The sequence below is a fragment of the Fringilla coelebs genome (assembly GCF_963513975.1).
Source record: "Fringilla coelebs genome assembly, chromosome: 19".
NCBI classification, from domain to species: domain Eukaryota; kingdom Metazoa; phylum Chordata; class Aves; order Passeriformes; family Fringillidae; genus Fringilla; species Fringilla coelebs.
Window position 1 is genome coordinate 11,986,230 of NC_140045.1, and position 23,413 is coordinate 12,009,642.

A 23,413-nucleotide genomic window follows, 5' to 3' on the forward strand; every position below is an offset into this window, starting at 1 on the left:
ACCCAAAGCTTTGCTCCTGGCCAACTTAGAGCCCATCATTTCACACAGGAAGTTTGGATTGTTTATTTCCCCAGGTGACTCCCTTTACATTTATGTGCATTGAATTTCATCTGCCGTTTAATTACCTGGCAATACATCATAAAATTGTTTAGGAGTTGGTTATGATGCTCTCAAAATTAGTATTGTCAGCAAACTTTCCCAGCTCACTGCTCATGCCCTTTTCTGGATCATTTATGAGCATGAATTTTTAATGGCACAGATCTCTCCAGGGCTCCATGTCAGCTCTGCTCCTTGCAAGGTCTGGTCCATCTGACCATCCCAAGTTTCCTGCTTTTTAAACAGGGTTTATCCTTGCAAGAACTTTTCTTCTTGTCCTTCTGGGTTTGGTTAGCTTCCTAAATTGCTTAAGAACAACACCTCCTAAAAAAGGTTTAAAAAATCTTGGGCTGAAAATTGCATCTTGACTAAAGACAAACAAACAAGCCACATGTAGATGAAACAAAACATTCCCCCATTTTCATGCATCTAGTGAAGTTTCCCCTTTCCTTCCTGTCTTTCAACACCTGAATATTCTTGAGATTAACTTTTCATCTGATTTTGCCTGGGAATCTCAAACTCTTCTGGGAGGAGAAAAATTGTTTCCTGATTGTTTTTCTAGTGGTAAATAAATAAGCTTAAATTGAGCTGTGCTTCCTCTTTTCCCCTTCCTTGCTCATTTGATTAAGTGTGGCTTATATTTAATATTTAATATGGTCACACTGGACAAAACTGTGATTTTTTTTTTTTTAATAACTGCACATTCAAAATTGTGTTGGGATAATTATAACTTACACTGGTAAAATTTACTTTTCCTGTGAGGAAATAGAGTTAAAGGAAGATGAAAAACACCTCAAAACCCTCCATTTATTACTGTATTCACATCAGGAGATTTATCAGCTTGCTATTAAATTAATGTGGTACCACTTCCTAATGGAGGATAAATGATTAAAGTCCCTTTTGGGCCTGCCTGTGTTTGACAGGGCAACCTGTGCCATGGTGTGGACCCTGCAGAAATGGCCCCAGACCCCAGTTACAACCCCCAAGTCCTGTCTGCCCCCTAAAACCTCTGGACTTGAAGTCTGCATGGGGTGTGTGCCTATTTTCTTCAAAATTATCCAAAAAGTGTCCTCTGGAGCTCTGCTGAAGCGTCAATGCCAAGTTTTGGCGAGAGGGGAAAATTTCATTGCTGTTATAAACCTTGAAAATATGTTTTTTATAAAGCAAGTGCCAGCACAGCCTTCAGTCCAGCTGTGGTAACAACCCGACCTGATTTCCACAGCACGTCTAAATGAAACTCCTAAACAGGGCAAAGGAAACAACAGAGAATTTACAGTGTAAAAGCAGCCTGGTAATTGTATTAACAGCCCCTCCTGAGCAGAATCAGGCTCCCAGCTGTAGCTGAAATCCATAAAAAGCACACCATTAATTTTATGAAGAGAAGTAGCCATCTGAGTCCTCTGCAAGCTCTGGAGTCTGTAAAGATAAGGCGATGGACTTTTCCCACAGCTGGGAGAGCCACATCTGGAATCCAGGTCTGTGCCATGCTGTGGATCTGTAGGAAACCCCCACAAAAACCTTAAAAAAACACCCTCAAAACCTCCTCCTGCTGGAGGAAGGTCCCCAGGGTGGGATCCTTTGGAAGGGGATGTGCCCACCTTGGCCATGCCTGGGAGCTTTGCTGTTGGCATCGTGTTCCCAAAAGGAACATTTTTCTTCCAAAGCAAGGACAGCTCCCTGCTGTCTTGAGCACCAACAGAGAAGCCCAGGATGAAAAAAAAGAGCAACAAACCAAGAGTATTTGCTGAATGTGAATTTCCTGCTCTTGATTTTCATATTTTCTTGCTGGCTGTCTGGATTTCCTAAACACCGCTAATTTGCAGTTAAATTTGCCATTTATATGTTCATAGATGATTTGTTGGGCCTTATTGGAGAGCAAAGAGGGGAGGGCTTTTTTTCCCCCTTTTTTTTTTCTTGGAGATGGCTTTTCACACCATCAAGGCCACTTTCTTCACTTATTGACAGCTTTATGAGCACTGTTGGAAAAGCACCAGCTTCCTTCGTTTCACGGCTTTCCACGGAGTGAAAAGGCATTTTCTTAATTAGGACCTGAGAGCCTTTGCTTTGCTCCCTCATTCCCCAGGTACAAAGCAATACACTGGCCTTTCTGCAGTTAATCACTTTTCCAGACTTCAGCCCACTAAAATTAGGTGGGCTTTGTGGTCAAATGTTTACCTGGCTCGAGGCCACCTGAAGAACCTGACACATCTGCATTTGGCATGTGTCTGTGCTCTGGCATGTGTCATGTGTCTGTGCTTACCAATTAATCAGGGGTGCAAAAAAATCAAATAAAATAAGAAAATAAACCTGATCTCTCCCTGCTTATAAAAGATCCTGTTTTCAAGCTATTTCTGCACACACAAAAATGGAAAGCCCTTTGCTGATTCTTTCTCCTTGCCCAGGTTTTTTCGTGGTGTCTTTGATATTGCTTTGTGCTGGAGCTGCTCACATTTGCACCAGTGCCTCTGGCTCCCTTTCAAAATCTGTTTATGAGAGTTTTAAAGTTTTATATACGTGGTTAGATTTGAACTCCTCATCACCATTACAGCCCTACAAAACCATTTTGTTCCTCTTCTGAAGGGAGGGTTGTGGCTTTACTTTGCTCAGGTGAATGGCAGGAGTGATGCCACAGGCTCGGTGTGTTTTATTTTGCTGCAGAAATTCCTGTGCCTGAGGCTGCTGGGCTGGGAGGAGCTGGGCACAGGGAGGTGCTGGCATCTCCTTCACCTCTGCAAGTCCCTGGGTGAGAAGACAGAGCCAGAATCCATCAGGCTCCCTAAAAAAGTGTCTGTGCCCTAAACCAGAGGGTATTTGTAGGGCTGGGGATGTGTCCTCAGCTGTGCTGCCAGCAGTGGTTATTTTTCCTGTCTGTTTGTCCATCCTAACCCCCCTGTCCATCAGCAGAGCTGCTCTGGGAACTGCTCCCTGACCTGGCAGGGCTGAAACTGCTCTGCCCAGGGAAGAATTCCTGTTTGTGCTGTTAATACACAAATTGCTCTTTGTGCTGTTGAAATCAGAGAGGGGAGAGGGGCAGGATTTGGTGAGGAGGGAAGAGTGCAGCAGGAGGAGGGTGAGGGATGGGCACAGTCCTCAGGACCAGGCTGGGCTGGCTCTTCCATGGAGGGGGAGCTGCACTGTGGTGCTTGTCTTAGAGGGATGTCACCAACATGCTTTATGAAAAATCCTTTCCTTATTTTTCCTCCTGAGAGGCCTCAGGAACAAAATGCAAACAATGATTGTCTGCTGCTGTGGGATGCAACAGGTGGGTCTGGGATTGGGCTCATGTGGTTGTTTCTAATTAATGGCCAATCACAGTCCAGCTGTCCAGACTGTCTGGTCAGAGACAAACCTTTGTTATTCATTCTTCTTCTATTCTTAGCCAGCCTTCTGATGAAATCCTTTCTTCTATTCTTTTAGTATAGTTTTTAACATAATATATATCAAAAATAATAAATCAGCCTTCTGAAACATAGTCAACTTTCTCATCTCTTCCCTCATCCTGGGACCCCTGCAATCACTGGCACAGAGGGAGAATTTTGTGTTTGCCTTCACAGGAAGGCTGGAATTGCCCAGTGGATCCATGCCCATGTTCTTCAGAGATGGTGAACAGGGAAGAGCTGGGGTAGAGATGCCCTTTGTGCAGAGGTGCTGCATTAACTCTGGATAAACGTGATCTCAGATCTTTTCCCAAGCGGGTTTTCCGCAGGTATTTATCACTATGAATATCACAGGTTCACCTGGAGCCTGCAGAGGACCCACCACAGTGATGGGCAGAGGATGAGCATCTGCAGAGCTCCTTGTGCCCTCGGGCCATGGAGCAGGAGTCAAGTGGTAGCAGGCTCTGAGTGCGAGCTGGAGCTGGGCCACCCCTGCCCAGCTCATCCTGCCAGGGATCTGAATTCCTAACCATGTAATCATCCCTATCCATGCAGCTCAGAGAAGAGCTGGTCAGGAATGTCTGGGAAATAGAAGTCTTGAAATTTTTGAAATAGCTCTTAATGAGAAAAGGATAATTTTAAAGGATAATTAGACTTTTATTGTGTTACAGAATGAAATACTCCCAGCTTTAGCCATGACTTGTCATACAAATGCTGTGTTGCTTTGGCATTATTACTAATTTGTAATAAAACAAAATACAAGTTAATATTTCTAAAATACGAGTTAATATTTCTCATTCTTAACAATAAAAATAAAAAGAAGAAACAAACTATTTAAGTGTCATTAGGAAAAAAAATTATATTGACATCTCCTCAATTCAATTATGTTGGCTTGGGCAACTTCATAGGGCTTTTGGGATTCTGTGTGTGTGCCTTCAGTTTTAAGATGGGAAGAAGAAAATATTTTGTATTGAAGTGTCAGGAGCTGGGACATATCCTGTTCAGCTGTCATCCTTCTTTTCCTTGTGCTTCCCTTCCCTGTTGATGCTTCTTTCTGATCTGGGCTAATTGTTGGGAAGAAGAGTAGAGGCAAACTGGGATAAAGGAGAGGAAGAACAAGAAGGGAAAGAAGAGAGAACGAGTTTGCTTTGAGATTTGCACTGGTTCCTTGAAATTAATTAGAGATATTGGGCCATAAAATCTTTAAAATCATCCATTTCCCTGAAGTTACCTTCCCACTTTCCTTCTATTTCTAGTGAACAGTGACACAAGAGCTGTTTTTACCCCTGGGGACAGGCTGTGAATGCAATGCAACAAATCCAGCCTGTGCTCTGCATGCAGCAGCATGAGAATGATCCGTGTCAGTAATGCCAGAGACTTTAATGGCATTAAATGGGTTTGTTTAGGGATTAGACAAAAATCCCCTCATCTTCCAACAGGGGGGGAAAAGCTCTTTGTTTTTTTTTCCCTCTAGAGGCTGCTCTGTGCCTGCTGGGCTGGAGTGGAGTCAATAAACCACTGGCAGCTCCACTCCAACCTCTCCAGGGAAAACCACTCAGCTGCTTCATCCTTGCTTGGGACCAGGAGAGTGGCAAACTACATTTTTGTTGGGTGGTGGAGACGTTGTTGTGATTTTGTTGATGATATTGGTGGCAATTTGGCTTTGTTATTTTGCTGCTTCACTCTTAGAAACTGGATTTTTTGAGTAGGTTCTTTGGCTTTGTTCTTTTGGATGGTGAATTTGGTTTTTAGGAGAATTTGGACAATTTTCTCCCTTTTCTCAAACAGTTTTGCTGGTGTTTTTTTTTTCTCACACAATGATGTTATCAATATATTGTAGATGTTTTGGAGTTTTAATTTTTTTGGATTAGTTTATGGCAGATGGTGGGGATGTGGTTTTACTCTTGGGGTAGTTGGTTTTAGGTGTATTATCTCTGCCCTGACCAGGGAAAACCACTCAGCTGCTTCATTCTTGTTTGGGATCAGGAGAGTGGCAAACTGCACTGGGTTATCTTTGCTGGCTGTCACCCCTCCTTCCAAACTGCTCTGACTTTGTTCTTTTTGATGGTGAAGTTGATTTTTAGGAGAATTTGGATGATTTTGTCTCTTTTCTCAAACACTTTTGCTATTTTTTTCTCACACAATGATGTTATCAATATATTGTAGATGTTTATGGGTTAAAAAATAAAATTACCATTTCTCTAGTCAAACTAACAGTCTATCAGATTTTTCTTCTTCTAAAACAAGAATGCAGAACAATTATTATTTACATTAAACATGTGTGAGAAACTCCATAACAAAAATGTAAACGTCAGAAAACTTAGAAAAACTTTAAAAAAACCAAAACAACACAGGAGCAATACAGGAACTCTTTCCTTGCATTAGTGGCAACGGAGAGATTGACTTCTCAGATAGAGCTCATGGATTTGCCAGGAAAATCAGGCTTTTCTTTTTCTCTTTCCTAGAGAAGAGAGGATTCTCAAGTGTAAAATCCTCCTCTCTGGCTCCTCTGTGAGGAAGGATGGAGGATGCAGGTTTTAGCCAGGACACCTGGCACTGCTCCCTTGATGGTCTGTGATGCTCCAGCAGCCCCAAAGCAGCTCTGGGAGGGCTGGGCTGCTCAAGAAATCTCTCATTTCTGTAGGAAAAATATGAACAGAACTTTAGATGATCAGTTCTGTCAACAGAGCTGATACTCCCTTTCTCAAGTGAGAGATCCTTAGAGCCCATTGGGGTAGGGCTGGAAGTATTTATATTATTCTTCTTTAAAAAGAAAATTCAAGAATAGCTTCCAGATTTCTGGTGTTCTGTGAAAAAAAATTACTTTCCCACCAAAATTACTCTTTTGACCAAAATAGCTGTTTCCCCTTTTGTTAATAACAAACTCCACTTTGCTAATAACAAGCTGCTCATGCTCCATCCCTCCCCAACCTGTGCTGCTGTGATTGCCTGCACTCCCATCAGTTTCCCTGCAATTTTCACCTGTTATATTTCCTGTCAGCTCTAGATCATGCCTTAGGAGGTTTAACTGAGGATTGAGCACATTTTGGGACATGCCCATGTCATTGTTTGATGGAAACTGGGATCAGCAGTTTGTAGTAATAACCCTGCTATTGATTTGCTATGAGTAGAGAGCTGGGAGCTGCTTTGATAAATCTGACTGGAGACAGCAGCAGCCTTCCCTGGTAGGAGCAAGCTGGGAAATCTCATCCCATTTACACTGGAGCTTCTGCTTTGGTGGCTTGAGTTACAGCTCTTTGTCTGGGGCTGGGCTGTCTCTACCCATCCACACTGGGGAGAAATCAGATGTGCTGATTTTCTGGATTTTTGGGATATAATTCTGCCTCTGGGAGGAGAGGAAGGCTGAGGTGGAAATGCAGCCTCCTGGGTCTGGGGGATGCTCCAGAAGCTCTGCTCTGCTTGCCCCACTGCAGACCAAGTCTCTGCCCCTTGTGTTGGGCCAGATGCGCCCTCCTAATCCCAGTCAAAATGCTTCCAGCTCTCTGGAAGTGCTAATCCACTCGAAATCTCAAGCATCCAGAACCATTTTACTACCAACAAAGGGAATAAAACCAGGGATTTGTGACTTGGTAGTGAGGGCAGGCAAACCCTGGCAAAGTATCCAGGGCCAACTGGGGAACTGATTGCCTGCAGCTCCCAAACACCACACCTCATTGTCACAGACATATTTTCTGAAAAATCCTTTCCCTGGGATCTTTTCTTCTGAGAGGCTGGGAAGCTTCAGCTTCTCCATGTTTTGTTACTTTAGAATGTGATCTGGAGAATTGTTTACCCGGCATGTGAATTGTTTTTACTTGATGACCAATGAGGCTGTGAGCAGGCACAAGATTTTATTATCAATTTCTTTCTTTGCTAGCTTTCTGATGTCTCTTTTTTCTTTCTTCAGTGTAGTTTTAGTATATCATTTTCTTTTCATATAATATATATCATGAAATAATAAATCAGCCTTCTGAAACATGGAGTCAAGATTCTCATCTCTTCCCTCGTCCTGGAGACCCTCAAACTCCACCACACCAAATCCCATTGTTACCCTTCTGCCTCTGCAGGAATTGCTGTGAGCAGGAAAAAAAAGAGATCTCTCATTTTACTCTGAGCAAAATATGCCCAGGAAAGGGTTTTTCTGCTGTGTTTTGTTTTGCCAAGACCATTAATGAATGTGTAAACACCTGCTGGCATAGATTTCCCAGTTTACTGAGGCTGGGATTCAGGCTGCTAACACTCCTTCCAGGAAGAAGCGCTCCCTTCGTTAACCCCGTGCACCCACTAATTAGAGGGTCACTTGCAGGTCAGAGGTGTGCTCAGGCTCTGCTTCTTGGCTGGCTGCTGTGTTATTACTGCAACTGTAAATGCCACATGTGGGAGAGCTGAGGAGTGTGTTTGGAAGGCTGGCTGTATAATTAGGGAATATTTTCCCAAGGCAGAGTGTGCCAGCTGACATTCTAGTGGCAATAAAAAGTGGCTGGTTGTTGTTGGTTATTTATTTTTTCTCCTTGCTTTGCAACACATTAGCTGTCAGTGAAAAATTGTTGAATTGTCACTGATTTTAGCTAGTCTGAGGTATTTACTACAGGGACAACAGTTTAGCAGCCCATTCATCCATCCATCATCCATCCATCAATCCATCAATCATCCATCCATCTACCCATCCATCCATTCATCCATCCATCCATCCATCCATCCATCCATCCATCCATCATCCATCCATCCATCCATCATCCATCCATCCATCATCCCTCCCATCCATCCATCCATCCATCCATCCATCCATCCATCCACCCATCCATCCATTCATCCATCATTCATCCATCCATCATCCATCCATCCATCCATCCATCCATCCATCCATCCATCCATCATTCATCCATCCATCATCCATCCATCCATCCATCCATCCATCCATCCATCATCCATCCATCCACCCATCCATCATCCACCCATCCATTCCATCCATCCATCCATCATCCATCCATCCATCCATCCATCCATCCATCATCCATCCATCCATCCATCCATCCATTCATCCATCCATCCATCCATCCATCCATCCATCCATCCATCATCCATCCATCCATCCATCCATCCATCCATCCATCCATCCATCCATCCATCCATCCTCTGTAGAATCACACACTGGTTTGGGTTGGAAGTGACCCTAAAGCTCACCTCATTTCACCCCTGTCATGGCAGGGACACCTGCCACTACCCCAGGTTGCTCCAATCCCCCTCCAACCTGGCCTTGGATATTCCAGGGATCCAGAGGCAGCCACAGCTTCTCTGGGCACCCTGTGCCAGGGCACAGAGTGAAGAATTCCTTCTAGAATTTCTTCTAGTCTGAGTCTCCCCTCTTTTAGCTTAAAACCCTGTCCTATTTAAAACCTTGTCCTATCTGCCCGTGTCAAAAGTCACTCTCCATTTTTATAAACTCCCACCCAGGCCTCCATCCAGCTACAGCTGCTCAGTGTGTGGGGCTGAGCAGCCACTTCCACCACTGTTTATGGCATAAGCCAAACCCTCCTTCAGGAAAACCCACTCTGGAGTTTAGTGAATAATGATGGGTTCTTAAAAAATGGAATTTCTCTGTCTTTCACTGGCCCTCAGCTTTCTGGTCCCCATTTTCAAGCACCTTACTCATTGCAGAAAGTTCTCTGGAGGTGTTTTCTGCTTGGCTGGATGCTCAGAGAGTAGCATTGCTTCTCCTGCCGTTGGGTGACTCCTGATAGTGGGGCTTTAAGTCAATTATTAAATATGTAGAGTGCTCTGTCTGCGCTCTTGACACGGCATTAAGAGCATTAAACTGCTTGGAAACAATTGGATGGTAAATAAGCTTGTTCAGTAATTATGCACAAACTGCTCTGGCTCTCTGTCCAGATGTTCCTGCTTTGTCAGATTTCCCTTCTGCAGTGTAGGACTGGGAGGTCACCTGGTAATTAAAGCTCTTAGAACATGACCTGCTGCTTCTCCACCTTCAATGTGTGACCAAATCAGGAGAATCACTCAGAATATGCAGCTGAATAGCAATTTTTGGTCTCCATTAGTTATCAGAAAGTGTGTATAAATCAGAAATGCCCTTACTGGCATTATATTTTGCTTTTCAGTAGTGGAAGTGACTGCAAAAATTATACAGCAATAGAGTATTTGGCTCTTTGTGTTTCATCTGAAGCCTCTTAATGCCTGTAAAAATCTCTCTAAAAGCAGGGGAGAGAGAGAAGAGGGAGCTCAGGATTTTGGGAGGAGGAATGCATAAAATGCAGACAGAAAGCAGGCTGAAATATGAACATATGAGACACTCCAGGGAGTCCCTGAGGTAGCTCAGGAAGGCTATGGATCCTGTTTAGTTTGTGAAATTAATTGAAAAAGGAAAGAAGTTTATATTCTGTGCTATTCCTGCGCTGTTCTGTGCTTAGCAAAATATGTTAAAAAAAAAAAAGAAAGACCTGGAAAGCCAAACCTCTCCATTCCATTTGGTTTTAGGCCTTGGCCAAGAGCTCTGGAAGCTTCCCCAGTCCCTGTGGGCTGTGTGTGCTCCAGCGTGGGGCATCTCCCTGTTCAGGGACACTGCTCACAGAATGCCAGAGGGGAATCGCTCTGCTGGGAGCTGGGGACAAAGGAATGATCCAGAAGGGCAGGAGGAGCAGCAGCTCAGGGTGTGGAGCCCCTTGCTCTGCCTCTCCTGCCTGCAGTGATGTGAGCAGGAGCAGGGGCAGCCTGGATGAGGAACAGGCTGTTCCCACGTCAGGCAGGAAGGGCAGGAAATCCCACGGGCAGCTCTGCGCTCTGTAATGATTTCCAGATGATCATCCCATCCCAAACGTGCTGTGCTTCTCTGGATATGTGTTCACACTTCCAGAAGCTTCTACAGAAAGTCAGGGGATCTCCTTTAAAGCCACACCTTGCCCTGAACCATGGGTCTTGGATGTAGAGAGCCATGTGCTGGGTTTGGCTTTCCCTCCACCAAGGGACATCCATGCTCAACCTGAGGAAAATGTGCTTTAGTTGATTGCACAGAATTTATATTTTTGGCAAACAAAACTGCAGAATTTAGTTGGATTTCCAAAAACCTTTACTGGAGTGCTCTCACCAAAGGCTCTGTACACTAAGGATGGGAGATGGAGCCACATCCTTCCCTGGGCTTGATCTGGCTAGAGAATAAATGCTCAGTTTTCTTGCTGGAGAATGGTCATTCCTGGAGTTCCCAAAATGAAGGGAGAAGTGACAGATTTTGCAGATTATAAAAGTATTTAGGATGGTCCCAACTTCAGCAGCAGGTGGGAATGACAGGGGCTAAGGGGGTTCCTTGTGCCACGTTAGAGCAGCTTTAGGCAGGCAGGAGGGAAGGTGACACAGCTGCAGGGCTGTTAATTATATATAATATATCTCCTCTCTATATAATATATCTGCAGTTTCTATCTGCCCTCCCTGCAGCAGATATAAACTGCAAAAAGGCCAAATGCACATCCCAGAGCCCTGATGTGTCAGTACCTCTCTGACAATTACATGTGGGTTTAATTAGCTTGCCAGGCAGGACCTACTGCAGCATCTCCTCTGCTGGAGGCGTTTCCAGTAGGAAATGTGAGATGGGAAATGCTGACAAAGCTCAGGTGGCCAGGGGCTCTCAGGTATTCATGAAATGCAATAAGGGCAGCCTCAAGCACTCCTCCTTGGCTCTGTGCATCCCCCTGGAGCAAGGATGGGCACCCAGGTGCATTGGTGGTGCGATGTGCCTGTGGGTGAATGCCTGGCACCTTCCTGATGTTGCACAGGGGGGAGGAAAAGGCAGAGCAGATTTTCCTGGGGCAGCCCAGTGATGCTTGCCTGCTCTGAAGAGCTTTGATGTGATATTTCCCTGTAGTTTCTTAATAAATTGTAATTTGAGCTTGAAGGTGACAGGGTAATCCCCTCAAGGAGCATATTTGAGGGAATGCTGCGCCAGATGCTGCACCAGGATGGATTTATTCCCAGTGTCTTTCTGCCCTGCAGGGTCTCCCTGGAAGTATTTACTGCTTTCTTCATTTTTGACCTTGCACTTTCCAGGAACTCATCAGATGGAAGTGGTGAAAGGAAGGAAAAGGGGGTGAATTATCAGAGAGGGTTTTCATGATGGTTCCTGCGGTCCACCTTTGACATCTGACCTGGTCCCACTAAGCTCAGCTCGAGGCTTAAAGGCTTCTAGGAGTGACCCCACAACCTCAGAGAGTGATTCCACGGCTTGTGTGCCCCTCATGCCCTACAGACCCCCTCCCTGGGCCCCCATCCAGCTCAGGGACTGAGCAGAAAGGTGCAGTCAGGTGCCAGCACGGCTGGGTCCTGGTGGAACGTGCTGAGGACTCTTCCCAGACTGGGATGTGTGAGAGTTCCCAGACTCTCCTGCTGATTTTCCAGCCACCTCTGGGGAAAGAGGGCTCTCCCAGACAGCTGCTTAGAAGCTGCGTGCTGAGAGGAGCAGCTGTAAAAGCCAGGCTGGTGCTGGGATGGAAAAGGATGCCTTGAAGGCACCTTCATTTATCTCACAGTGCTGCTGCTGCCAGCTGGGATTTGCTTCCTGCAGCGCTCCTGGTACACAGAGGGGATGCTGGCTCCTCCTCTGGGGTTTGTTCTTTTTTCTGATGAAGTTTTTCTGCTCCCCACACCTGGGTGTTGACTGCAGATCAGCTGTGGGTACTCTTTGGTCGTGGTGTGGGAAATAGGTTCTAATCACCTCGTCCAGCTCCCCCTGTCCAGGGTGTATCTGAGACTGGGCATGAGCCAGGGATGTCCCTGGATCCCACAGGGAATCCCTGTTGGCAAACCATGCTCCAGAGCTTCTCCCTTCCTCCAAAGGGCCACGCTTCCTGTATTTAAGAGATGAGAGACTGACAGCAGAATGAAAACAAAAAAGGAAAATAAAGGGAAAATTTGATGGAATTGCATCAGAACTTTGGGATGTAGATGATCTTTGTGTCTGATGATTATGATGCTTCAGGTTTTGGCTTTTCCATTTTTCACATTCTGTGCTGCTTTAGTCTGTGGGTCTGGGTTCATATCAGGGGATGCTGAGCTCTGTGCACAGAGCAGGAGACAAAACAATTCCTGCTCCAGCTGGGCACCAAGGACAAATGATCCCAATCTCAGCCCAGGAGCACAAACCCCGTGGGCTGGAGAGAGAAAAACAAGCAGGGTGGGACTGCAGGGGCTAAAGCTGGGATGGGACAATGAACTGCAAGGTGCAAATGGAGCAGAGCTGATCCCAGGGAGAGACCCCGTGCCCGGCCGGGCATTTTGGGGCCATTTTGGTTCATCTTGGGTGCAGCCCTGGCTGGGCTCTGGTGCTGCCCAAGGTGGATCCATGGAGGAGATCCTTTTAATAAATCCTGCTTTATTCTGTGACTCTGCCCAGCCTCTGCTCCAGCTCAGCCCTCTCAAAGCATCAATACATGGTACAGATGTGTAATTGCAGTGTTGGTATCAGCATCAATATCAATATTGCAAATCCCATCTCACTGGTTTTAAAACTGAGACATGAGTGCAAGGAGAGCTGGTAGTGAAGCCATGTGGGTGATCATTTTCTTGGGGGAAAGATGGCTCAGCAGGCAGTGAGAGCAGCAGGAAGAGGGGATTGCAGCCCTGCCATGGCATGGCTGTGCTCCCTGTGAAGACCACGAGGATCCATCCTGTTTCCAAATGCTCTGTCCCCAAATGCCAGCCCACATCCCCTGTGCAGCAGTGGTAACTCCACACCTCCCCAGAGACAAGCACAGTAATCTGATTTATCATGGCCCTTTGATGGCCTCAAGAGCCCCTCTGCACACATTTTTACAGGTACTGCTCACACTAATCCAAACCCTTCAGACAGATCCCATTTTGAGAGTAAAGCCTTCCATGACATCCTGCTTCCACTGAGGCTCCAAAGAAAAACATCTTCCCTGTGTTATGCTGGTTTAAAGAGCACATGAAGCTTTTGGCTTTGGTTCAATGCCAGACTAAAGGTCTTCTACCTTAGAAACTATCAGAGCTAGAAAGATTTGCTCTATAAATGGCTCCATATGCATTGTGTATACATATATATATACATTATGGATTTGCTTATGTCATGGAGCACTTCAAATATCCCTTAATAAAATAATAGACCCCAAGGTAGCTATATATACTGGCAGAAAGTTTTTCTGTGCTTTGGAGCTGGGGAAAAACTGCAGCTCCTAAAGATTTCTTCTTTTTCCTACAGTTTCCACTGTGAGTGTTTGAAACTGCAGGACATCCTGCATCCTGCTGCATGGAGGGATGCAGCTGTGGTCCTCTGAACCTGAGAGAAGCAGAGATGGAAATTGCTTGCAGAGAATGTGGAATGGGCTGCTTGTCCCCTGGCTGGCCTTGGGGATCAGTGGGCTGCCCTGGGAAGGTCTCTGATGAGCAGGGGGAAATAGCAGCAGGGAGAAATCGCTCCTGAGCTTCGTTCCCAAGGGCTGGGATGGGGCTGGCAGGTTCCCAGCTTTGCAGCAGGGAGCTGCTGTTGCTGCCCAGAGGGGTCTCTCTAGCTGTGAGTGACCCCCCAGATCACCCTCTGCTCCACACAACCCCTGGCACCTGACTGGGGATGCTAAAAAGCTGTTTTTCCTCGAGGCTTTGCTGGCTACATCCCAAACACCAGGCTACAAGGTGGGATTGCTGTCTCAATCCAAAAAGAACTCTCAGGGCCCCAGAGTGTTGTTTGGCTCCCTGGGAATTTCCTAGGGGAGCTCACTTGGCTCCCAGTGGCACCCAGTGAGCTGAGTAAGGAAAGAAATATTTATTTTCTGGTTATTTAACACCATCCCCTGCTGGCTTTTGGGATAGGATCCTTATGGCTCCTTCCCCATGAGGCTGGACAACAGGGGTGGTGTCTCAGAAACCCTTGGCCCAAGAAGTCCAACCTTTTTTGTCTCTCCTGGCTGAAACCAGACAATAAATATGTGGCTGGTTCTGCCCCAGCAACTGCAAACAAAGATTGACTGCCAAGCTGCGAGCACCTCTCTGCTCTGAATTTAGCTTTCAATTCCCCCTTAATTTATTATTTGCAGTTAATTTAATCCATATTGACCTGCCTCAAAGAGAAAAAAGCTCTAGATTTGGTGAAAAATAATCTATTTTTAATTATTTCTGATGTAGAACACTGGCCCATAAATAAATTCCACTGCTACCCAGTGGTTTTTTTGCCGTCAGAACTGTCTTGCTGGAATCAATAAACAGTTGATTAAAAACCTTGTTATTTAATATATTCAGTAACCCTAATCTATTCATTAGAAACTTAATCACTTTCATGTCACCAGCTGCTGTGATGGAGAAAAGAGCTGTAGCTAATTATTAGCAATTTTACAAAGCTAATATTGAATTTCTAATGGGTCCTCTGTGGCCTCTATTTCAAGCACTTTGTATATCCCACAAACATGTGTTCTGGCTCTGGGCAGGGCCAAGCACCTCAGGCTTCCAACCTTGTGGGTAAACTTTGAGCCTAGCAACCAATCTCTGGTTGTTTTGGGAGTGCACAGGGCTGGCCCCTGGCCAGGTCACCCCCTCTGGCCATGGGACAGGGAGCTGCTGGTCCTGGTGGTGCCTTTTCCAGCCTTACCTAGAGACAGAGGACAGACAGATCTAAAAGAATAAAATGTAATTATTTGAATTTATTTAATGAAAATTCTTCAGGTATATGAACTAAGGGCTGACAAAGCCTCCCCAAGGGGCTACGCCCAAAATGGTCCCCAGTTTTTCAGAGAGATGTAAGTTTGGGCTATTTGCATATCAGGGGTTAATTGTCCAGTGACAGCTTCAGGTAATGAAGCTTCTCCCCAATTCACTTTTGTGAATGAAGCTTCACTTTTGTAATGAAGCTTCTCCCCGTTTGCTTCTCCCCAATTCACTTTTGTTTGTACTTTTTGGGGCCTCGGGGTGTCCTTGGACCTCAGACCTGGAAGGATTGTTCTGTCTGACCAAAATGTGAAGAGATTTAACAAACACTCTCTGTGGAGCTCAGAGTTATGCACTAATGCAGATCTGAAAAATATAAAGGCTGAAATCTTAAGGCATCAGTGGGACAAAGACCCACTGGCCATGGGTCCCGTGCCCTGGCCACTCATCTGGGTACCCAGCTGTGGTGTGGGGTGCTTCCCTTTTGCTCTGCTGGGTCCTTTTTGAGGGACCAAGTCAATCCTTTTCGAGGATCAAGTGGAAAAAACTGGAAAAGGCACTGGGGGGTTGAAGTGCATCCAGAGGAGAGCATGGAGACAATGGGGCTGTCTGATGATCCTCTTCCAGAAGGGTGTTGCTGAGAGGTGACTGAACACAAACATTTCCTCCCTTGGGCTCCATCTCGCTGCCTGGGGAGGGAATTTGCCAGATGGAAGGAAGCAAATCCACAAACATACATGTAAACTCTCCCAGAATGGCTTCAGAGCCTCATTTTTCCAAAAGATGTGATCAAGCTTGTTTTATGGCCTTGGCGAGCTCCTGGTGGCATCTGGCTGAGCTAAATATTGCACTTAATAGTGCAAGGCAGCAGTGACTGCAGAGCTGGCTGCCTCTCCTGTGTGTTTACAAATGTGCTGTAGCAATTCCATGGAAATTAGCACAACAAAACAGGGGATGGGGAACAAAGAGAAACATTTCTTGGCCTCTCTGCTGTTTGTGTGGGTTTCTGTTGGTGTGTCTGCCTATGGCCCTCCTGCAGAGCGCTCTCTCTGCTGCTCTTCGTGAGCATTGCCAGGTTTTGCATTCCAAAACCTCCCAAAATGCTTTTCCCTGGTATATCAGGTACCAGTCACTGCTGGCAAAAGGTGTAACCTGGACTCCTGTATGTTATTCTGAAACAGGAGGCCTTTGCCCTGCTGTGTGCCTTTGTGATCTGTGGAGTTGCACAATAGTAACACTGAAAAGGGATTTAGAGATTAGACTCTGCCAGCTTGCCAAACAGCCTGTTTAGGGGGGATGTTTTTGCTTTCAGAGGTTTGAAGGGACCTCTCTGTCAGCTCTTGGCTCTGACAGGGAGCCCAGGGCTCCAGGGCTCTGTCTCAAGTACCCAGCAGCTCTCCCTGGACTACAACTCCGTTCTCTGATGTATTCAAACTCTGTTTTCTTAGGGAATTTCAAACACTTTTCATTTCTGCTTGAACCTGACCAAAACAAAGAAAAGAGGCATCAAAATTATCCAGAAAAAAAAATAAAAATTCCTCTTCCAGACAACTCCAAGGAGTGGAGTGTGATGACAGCTTTGCCCTGGGTGTGAAATGCTGCCCTCATTTCATCTGCAGCAGAGCTGAGCTCAGGGCTGCCCCGTGGGGTGCTGGCAGCAGCTCCAGGGCACAGGGCCAGGGTGTTGACACAGTGGGTCACCTCTCCTGAGCTCCTGCTGGCTGGTGGATGAAGGCATGGAGGAGGGAAAGTGCAAGCTGACCCCCCAGCAGAGGCTCAGCTGGCCCTGCTTGGCCTTGTGTGGCTTTCTGCAAGGAGCAGAAAGTTGTTCTGAGGATGTCTGGAAATGCTCTGTGGGGTTCTGAGGGTGTCTGGAAATGCTCTGTGGTGTGGTGTTGGGAGGGTCCCCAGGACGAGGTGAGAGATGAGGAATTGACTCCACATCCTCAGAAGGCTGATTTACTATTCTATTCTATTCTATTCTATTCTATTCTATTCTATTCTATTCTATTCTATTCTATTCTATTCTATTCTATTCTATTCTATTCTATTCTATTCTATTCCATTCCATTCCATTCCATTCTATGAATGCTATACTAAAACCATACTAAAGAAAGAGGAAGGATACATGAGAAGGCTGAACAAGAATGATAATGAAAGCTCTTGACTGACTCCTCAGAGTCTGACACAGCTGATGGTGATTGGCCATTAATTAAAAACAATTCACATGTTTGGATAAACAATCTCCAGGCCACATTCCAGAGCAGCAAAACATGGAGGAGCTGAGGCTTCTCATCTTGCCAGGAGAAGAAATCCTGGTGTTTTTCAGAAAATATCAAGGTGACACGGTGGTGTGATGCAGAGGACGTGCCAGTGTCACCAGCTGATCCCTGATGGGTGCCTCTGGTGGCACTGGGGACAGTGGGGACAGTGGCATGTGGGATCTTTTGGCTGCCACTGTCCAATGGCACATGGAGGGAAGCACAAATCCTCTTCAGCCCTGTGCTGGCAGCTCTCCCAGATTCCAGTGAAGCCAAAGCTGAGGAGGAGCCATCAGAGGAGGTTTTGAGGTGTGCACCCACACTCTATGTGCAATTAATTGCACCTGGCCCAGATCATCAGCTCATGGAAATGGGCAAAGCTCCACTCCAATCTTCTGAGGCTTTGCATCTGCAGATGATGTATTATTGAATTATGCTTGATTAGCTGTTTTTCTGTTGCTTAACAGAAAGCAAATCTCAGCATAAATAAGATTAGTATGTGCCCTCCATGTACGCCAGCTCTGCTCCCAAGAATTTAACATTCTTAATAGAATGATTTTTTTTAAAGGGGCGGGGGGGGGAGAAAGACTCTTTGAGGCTCGTCTTTCATTTGCCAGATTATCTGAACATTAAATTAAGCAAGTATGGAAATTCAAAATATAGCTGCTCTACAACATGTGCTGACACTGGCATAACAATATCAGTAATCCCCCTTGACAGCCATTACAGCTTAATGCTCCAAGAAAATGAACTACTTATTTTCTTTGCACCATATCCACGCTGTCTCCAAATCTTTGCCTGTCTTCCAGCCAAGATGACTCCTTGAATTAATCTCTCCCAGGTACCAGCTGTGTTTGTCTCATCCTGCTGAGCAGCAGCTGATGGCTTTGAGGCTGTGTCACCTTGACAGCTCAGAAAATCCCCAGCTGCTCGTGGGGACTTCACTGCACTGGGATTTTCCTGGGTGACAGAGGTCCTCAGACATTCTGAACTTGGGTCGTGCCAGGGGTGCCCCTCACCTCTTGCAGGGTCTTGTCCCAGCCCCTTTTTGTTGTGCTTTGTCTCAGTGCAGCTGAAGGAGAGGTGGAATCCACAGCCATGGAGCTCGTGGGTGAGTTTCCCTTTCTGCCTATTTTAAAGTTGTCCCCCTCAGGATTTGGTCTGTGAATGGTGCAACTCTGCAGCTTGACAGTGAAAGCCTCAAGTTTTGCTCAGCTTTGAAAGGGTTCTCGAAGAAAAGACAAGCTGTGCTTGTTGGAAGTGTTTGTGCTGATTAACTGAGCCTGAAATTTGTATCCTTGTCCATTTTTTCTTGAATAAGATCAACTGTTCTGACTTCAAGCATCACCTCGTCCTCGTTGCCTTTGGGAAGGAGCCAGAGGACTTGCTTAGGAGACCTCTTTTGGCATTATAGGGACAGTTAAGCTAGGTTTTTTTTTCCAGGTCTCTGGATCCCAGCAGGTCCTTGGCCCATCAGAATTGTCTGGGAATGCCTGGGAACTTCTGTTGGAAAAGGAACAGGCACAGAGAGCTCACTGGAGAGTTTAAAGGGCTTGCAGGAACAAGTGGTCGTGGCAGGAACTTTCAGAGGTGCTTTTGTGAGAGGAGCTGCTAAATTCCACCAAAGCCCAACTTAAATTCCACCGATATTCGCTACCAGAAGAGGTTTTCAGTGAAAATCCATCTTTGGGAGTGGAGGGAGTCACATCAGCTTAAATGACCCTGATCTCAGGGAGTGCAAAGCAGTTTCCCTCCTTTGAATAAACTCTTGTGGTGGTGATGTGCAGGAGGATTCACCTCTTCATCATCCAGGTGCATTTTGCAGCTGATTCATAAGGAGAGGAGAATTTCCACTGTCAGATCATCGTGCTGCCGGGTGAAATTGGAGCAGCTGCCTTGTAAAATGTGAAATGGCACCGACACACCAGGCTGTGTTTCAGAGCATGTGACTGAGAAGGTGATTGCTCTCGTTAATAATGAGCCACTAAATTGGATGCAATTGCAATAGCTCATCATTTGTATAGAAATATTATGCTTTATAGGTACATTACTGGGCTGTATTTTATAAGGCTGTTAAGCTTATGCACTTTCCCTTGCAGTAAATGTCAGCGAGGTTACAATAAAATTTAATACAATATTATTAAAGCTGAAGTGCATCAGTATGGAATGATCATGTGTGCACGCTGAAAAGTCTTTATTATTGCTTCCTTAACCTTCTTAAGGAGCTGCTTGTTTTAAAATACACTGATGGAAAGGATCAAAGTTTGGAGGTCTCTTCGTCCACCCAGAGGTTCATTAGAATTTTCAGCCTAGATGGGAATTTTGTGACACATTAGTTCGAGTAAATTAAACATTAACATTTCAGCTCTGCCAGGAAAATTTCAATACAGCTGCAGATTATAATACAGGTGGTGAGGTCTCCTTACATTCACCTCAGTTTTCACGGGGTGGAACTGATTGGCAGATTGTTGGCCTCCAAAGAAGCCAGCAATCAAAGGAGCCAGGCGTGCCCTTGCCTGTGCACATCTCACAGGGCTGGAACACCTCACAAGCCCTCAGGGCTCTGCCATTACCATGACAATGCCCATGGTGAGGAAATCTATCGGCTGTGGGGCTCCCCACATCTTTTCCCTGACCTCCCAAGGTTGCCAAAAGCAAGGTCAAGCAGCAAAGATCACAGGCATCCCCTCCCTGACCTGCTGCCTTGGGACTTGGGTCAGTCTTACCTTGAATTACTGTCTTGATTTAAGGAACTGGTGTTATTGGCCAGAAGAAATCAGACACACTGCAGGGCAGGGGATCTGCACTGGGGCTGTCACAGAACCATGCCTGCACACCAGGCAGCTGCTCCCCAGAGATTTTCACAGATGAAATCTCTGAATTCTCCCTTGAAACTGAGGTTTGAAAGCAAGGTCAACAGCACAGGTGGCAGAGAGGGGAACCTCATCCAGCTGAGGCACTGCCACTTTCAGGAGCTGCTGCTTGGAAAGGGACACCATGAACCCAAAGTGCATTTCCAGATCTCTGCTGCTCCCAGACCCCTGCTAGCACCAGCTTTGTGGGAAGCATCAAGTACACACTTGCCTAAAATCCACCCTCCTCTTGGGAAGCTCTGAAGCACCAAAATATTTTGACAAGAATCCAAATCCTTTCCACGATAAAGGGAAACAAGAAGCGATTTGCAGGGCTGAGGGTGTGGGATTGGAGGGTGCATGCACAGAGCACACAGCTCACAGCAGTGTGCCCTGCTCCATCCCCACAGCCATGCAGGATGGGGAGGCTCCTGAGCTGGGAAAACACCAGGGCTGGGTTCAAAGGGAGGTGAGGAGACCTGCAGTGGCACTGGGAGGGAATGGGAGGAAAGGCAGGATGTAAGAGTCTGGATGAGAGGTGTGGGACTCCAGGCTGCTCTCCAAAATGCAGTTTATTGTACCCAAGGTGTCACAGCAGTCCAGGGTGCTGGGTGACAGAGCTGTGCCCACAGCTGTCAGCTCCAGCTGCAGGCAGGCCTGGACACCCTTTGGTTTGGTTTCAATGCATTTTATACTTTTCTTTGCTGAGCATCTTCATACAGCAGAACCAATCTATACCTTAACTTTTACCTATAGCCCACCATAACTGCTGTCATTGCCATATTCATGGTGCTGCTCTCCAATCACTCACAGTCAGTACATCACAGTTTCAGCCAGAAGTTGTTTTTCAGTTTTCTTGCAGTGGAAAATTCTGAGACCTTTTTTCTCCTTGCCACATTTGCTGCCTTGTTTGCCTGTGCTCTCTTCCTGCTTGGTAAAAACATCTTCTTGTTTGGGGTGGGTTTATCCTTTGCTCTAAGCCATAAAACCCCTTCTAACTCACACACCCTTTGCCTCCTTGGTTACCCAGTGAGACTGGCTCAGCAATTCTTTTCTTCTGTATCAAAACTTGCTTCCATCTCTGTTCTTTCTTCAGATTCTACATTCAAAAATCTTTCTGCTAAGCACACATATCTGTGAGACTTTCTTGCCAAACTTTCATCCTTCCCAGCATCAGGAGGAGCTGGCTTGCCTCGGTGACAGCTTTGGGTGCCACGTGTCACTCCAAGTTGTGCACCTCAGGTGGCTCTGTGCACACACAGAGGCATGCAGACACAAATCCTGCTCTCTCTAGCAAGATGAAGTCTTCTCCTGGCTTTTTCCTCTCAGGTTTTGGAGTGCAAAGCTCAGGGGTCCAGCTCTGTGTTGTTGCTCCCTGCCTGTGCGTGGGGTAGAGACTCTTGAAGAATTTCTTGGAAGGCCAATCTGGACATCCCCCACAGTCTGATCCAGCACACAGACCTAGTGCTGGTGGTGGGGTAGGAGGGGTATGGGAAAGAGCCACTCATACAAAATTAAAAAAATTTCATTTTTCCTTCCACCTTCCCTGTGAAGTTATGGAAAGGGTTATGGTGGGTCACTAGAAAGGGTTAAAAAAAACCCATTTACATGGGATAAAGCCCAAAAATCTGAAGTGCACACAGATTGTATTGCAACCTTTCTTTTCTCACCTTGCTGGCTCTCTCTGCTCTGCCTTCCTACCCTGTCTCTCTCCCTGCTTGTCCCATTGCTGCCCTGGGACCTGAGCAAAGCCCAGTCCTCTTCTCCATGTGTGCACACCCCTTGCAGTGCTGTCCCCTCCATCTTCCCACTGCTCATTTTCTTCTGCAGTGATCCTCTGCTTTCCCCCCTCTAATTACTTTCTTGAGGTTTATTTTCATCTCAGTGTCTGATGTGACCAAAGTACATAAGTCTGTATCTATTGATTTCTGACAGCAGAGTCTGCTTGTTCTCCAGTAATATTTCTAGCATCAGCATTCATCTTCTTTTCAATCTAAAAGATATGTCAGGACCACATCACTAAAGCTTCAGTTTTTTCCCCCTGTCAGCAGCATTCTTTCCCCATGATTCATATCCATAAATTGCTAAGGGAAAAATTAAACTTTTCATCAAACCCTTAAATATTTCGAGACTCCACAGTTATTTCACATTTTTCAGGAGGGAGGCCACAGCTATGGAAGCTGTTCCTAATGAGCTCTGGATTTTTTTGGGAACTGCCTCTTTGGTCTGATGCCTGTGGTCTCATATAATCAAAGTCACCAGTTCCTTTAATATATTGACAGCTTGCACCCACATGCACACACACACACCTGTTTTCACCATGCTTGAGGGCAGCCCATCCTCATCAATAAGCTTTTCTTTTCTCTCTTCTTTTTGGACACTGGTATTCCTGAGGGCTGTAGCAGTGAGCTATGGCTGTCATTGTTGTGTGTGATGTAGGTTAATAGGTGTCTGCCAGGGCAATCACCAGCTGCTTCCACTTTATCCAGCCTTGCTGTAGGATAAATTTGCTGTACAGCCTCGGTGGCAGAGTGTGTGTGTGTCACTTCCACCCAGCACAAACCCTCTTGCTTTTCCTCTTGCTGATAAAATCACACTGAATTTGGTGAGGTGCTCTGGAGTTCCTTTGTCTAATGACAGAGAGGGAGGATGTGTCAGATGTTTTGAGCAGCCTGTAAAAAACACAGCCAGTGGCTGCTGAAACTCTGGTTTGTCAGTGATGTGAAGGATGGTTTTAATTTCCCCATGTGTGTCTTTTTCATCTCAGGAACCAGCTGATGGTGGCATTAATTTTGCTTCTATCATTTACTTCACATGTCTTGAATTATGCTTGACCATCAGAGGGTTGCTGTGATAGTTGCAATACTTTGTGTGCCTCTTCTCTTGAACAGAATTTCATTGAATTGGCTGATTACCAGGCATCAATATATCTTTCAGATTTCTCACGTGAGAGCAATGCCAGGATAACTGATCACTTTGACCAGTCCTACTGATTTTCCTTGCCTTTTTCCAAGGGATCATGTCCAAACTCCATCCAGCTCAAAAAGCTCCATTTTGGGGTGGCTTTTCCAAATACACCCATTACTTCAGGGGTGTTTCAGGTCCTGAACAATCAGCAAAGTCCATAATTTTATTTATATTTTACTGCTTTCACAGAATATTTGCAGTGAAC